At 30.7% G+C, this 3,409-nt stretch overlaps 1 non-coding gene across 1 annotated transcript; it reads right to left on the reverse strand.

Annotated features, from left to right (window-relative positions):
• Positions 1–2,673: 2,673 nt before the first annotated feature.
• TRNAC-GCA lies at positions 2,674–2,745 on the reverse strand. The gene has a single exon. It is a non-coding gene; the product is annotated as a tRNA-Cys (tRNA).
• Between the last annotated feature and the right edge of the window lie 664 nt (positions 2,746–3,409).

Genomic DNA, 3,409 nt, shown 5'->3' on the forward strand with positions numbered 1-3,409 from the left:
AAAAATGCGCATCTTCTTCCTATTTAGAGGAAGAAAACGATGATATGGCCAGTTCAATTGAACTGTCCAAGTCAACTCAAAATTTGACCTTTTCTCAAATTTTCTCAATTTTAACCCCATTATAGACCGATTCTCGTAAAAAACATTATAGTTTCATAAACTAGACACAATAAGGAGTATGTGGAAGGAAATTTGAAGTAATTCAGATAATGGAAGCTCAATAATGGAGGTCCCAAACGTCGACGACGAGACAAGTAGCCCCCTTGAACTCTTTGTTTAGAAATACTTGTAGAAATAGCTTGGATTTTCATATGAACCCTAAACCAAGTATGAATTAAGAATATATGGAAAAAAAAAAAAAAACCCAAAGAACCTTGAGTTAAGACCCTGAACCAATCAAATAGTTCGAAATTTAAGTAATGTTAAAATAACCCACTATCTGAGCTCCGGTGTCTATCAAATTTTAATACTGAGCATTTATAGCTTGAGGTTAGATATGAAATTTGGTGGTCATTGGATATGGATAAGTAGGTAAACCAAGAAACGGTGTAAAATGACCTTAAGGAGTAAAAACTATATTATTTCAAACCCTCCATTGTTGCTTCTACTTTGCATGAAAATGCTTCCACTAAATCATGTTACTAACTAGTTGGTTTGGTTCGGTTCAATTCTTGGGTCCACTAGATTGAATCGACCTAGCTCAATTAAACTCTTGATAATATAAAAATCATAAGTTTCTTAAATTACGTTAACTTAAAAGTTTAGCCCCTAATTTTTTTTTTAGAAAGTTTAGCTTTGTGTCTAGTTGATCTCTAGAGGCTTAAAAGTATCTAATAAAACTTCTACGCAAGGAACTTTTCTGTATAAGTGATGTAAGACTTCAGGTTTATTATTAAGAAATTTTAAAGGAGTGATTTGATATATCATAGAGGACAAAAGATTTATTTGTTTCAAATATCTTATGTTGACCATTCTTTTTTTGTCAAGTATTTTGAATATTATCATTGTGAATTACTAATGCCGTTTGAATCTCATTAATAACAATATCTCAAAACTCGGGTAAAGATGACATCAAAATTAATACTTTAATTTCATTTTCAAAATTTATTTCTACTTAACTCAGTTGACTTATAATCATAATAGTCACCCATACACAAATGTTTACAACCTTAAAACGTAAATTTGTAAGGAGTACACGAGAAAAGTGCTTAAAATAGTTTCAAAATATAGAAAAAAAAATATATAGGGATTGGTCAAAGTCAACATTTGTTTTCTGGTTAGCATGGTACCATCAAAACTTGTTTATTTCTTTGAAATGTTTGAGTTTACAATTTACACGTTTTCATTTAGAAATGAAGCAAAATTAGTCTGGTTGTAAAATGTTGTCACGCTTAAAACTACCATAAAGGTATAATCGACCTATTATCCTTCCACCAATAGGAGCAAAAGGCAACGTTACTAAGTGAAACTAGTTTCATGTCATTTATTCAACAATAAGGGTGTTAGCATGCATTTGGAAATGAACTCATATTTAAAAAATTTAGATAAAATAGAAAAGAATTGTTATCTCAATGATAATGATACTATGTGAAACTAGCCTCAAGATGCTTCCTTAACTCTTAGGAGCGGTAAACCAACGGTTCCTTCACCCAAGACCCATGGCCCAACTCCCAACATAGAAGGGATAATCTAGAGAATCATTCCAAGAACCCTAACGGATGGGTTACAAACTCACATTATCAAGCTCAACAACAAACAATGTCGCCGGCAAACTTATGAAGACTACATGAAATTATGAATATATTAATGTTGGATTTTTTTAATTTACCGATTTTTAAAATGTTAAATTATGTAAAATTACTGGCAAATAAGAATATTTTAGAGAGCTTTTCCTTTTTATTTAAGATTTTGATATTCAAAAGCTAAAAAACAAGGAGATGAAATATTAATGATATTAATGGGTCATAGGTTGTTGAAGAGGAGTGAGTGAAAATAAAAAGGGAGATGATTTATGCAAGTCACTAATAGTTAGAACCTTATTTTAGAATGTTAAAGGGCATTAATTTTGAAAGTTCATGAATATTTTTGGTACTAGTGGTTTTGTCAATATAAGAATGCAACTTATATTAAAATTCATACTAAAAAATTACTTTTTTTATGTTTATGTCACGAGCCATTTCCGAAGCAAGTTAAAAGAGGTTGAACACAAAGTAAAATGTTTTCTCGAAATAAAAAAAGAATTAAAATATAATAAACATATATATTTACATTATATTCAAAATAGAGTTTATAGGTTCATAGGACAAAATAAGGGAAAGGTTAAAAAAATCATTTTAAAACATCAAAAATAGTTTTGGTGGGTGTTGTTGGTCTAGGGCAACTACTCTTAGTTACATGAAAAAGATGGAGTGAGTACAAGACTCGGTAAGTTAGCCTAATTGTAATTAAGTTTTTAACCATGTTCATAGTGGGTGCTTGGATACCACACTCTTTTGTTAATGATAGCTTGGTTCTTGTTCGAGAATAGTGGCCCTTAGGTTCTAAGTACATGGTTCTATGTGGTGGAGTACTTTGGAATAAGGTTTGGAATCGGTAATTATTCTTATTTCTTTTCCTTTAGACACTCGGTGGTTGGGAGCAAATCGAACAAAGTGTTCGTCCAAAATTTTTAAAAGGGCCCAACCAAATTCGAACTGGTGACCTCTTGATTTGCAGTCAAATGCTCTACCACTGTCCTATGAACCCATTTTATATGATTTTAGCATTAGTGACCCCTTCTACCAAGTGTCAGTCCAAAAGTGTAAAACGTGTCTGTCGAAAATAGAAAGGCCAAAAAGATAATTCAAACCTAGTTCATCTACAAACTACCTAAAGCTATTAAATACAAATTGAAGAAAATAAGAAATAACATAAATAATCTTAAATGTAATTTAACTCCCGAAGATAAAAAGTCTTCAAATTACATTCCAATGTCAAGTGATATTTTATTACAACTCAATTCTTTTCTTGATTTATTGTAATTGAACTTAAAAGTATGACAAATACGCTGGATTTATTTTAAATTTCCTTTAAAATTGTTGTGCACGGAGTACAATGGAAATAATATATATATATTTTTTTTACTGTTTTGTAATTTGTATGGTATTATTAGAGGCTTTTGAATGAATATGATAATTGATTCTCGGTCCTCTTTGACAATTTTAGATACCTCCATATCTGATATTTGATGCGTCACGTTTCACTATGAGATCTGCCCTTTGGTCAATAAGACTTAAGTAGAGAGTTTATTTGACTAATGATTTGATTTTTTTGGGTCGTAGAGATATCCTTTACAAATCAAGACTTTGTATTATTTTCAAGACACTCATCAAGACATTTGTAAATATGCCTGATATCTTGAAGGATTTAG

This window comes from Cucurbita maxima, unplaced genomic scaffold, assembly GCF_002738345.1.
Source record: "Cucurbita maxima cultivar Rimu unplaced genomic scaffold, Cmax_1.0 Cma_Scf00307, whole genome shotgun sequence".
NCBI classification, from domain to species: domain Eukaryota; kingdom Viridiplantae; phylum Streptophyta; class Magnoliopsida; order Cucurbitales; family Cucurbitaceae; genus Cucurbita; species Cucurbita maxima.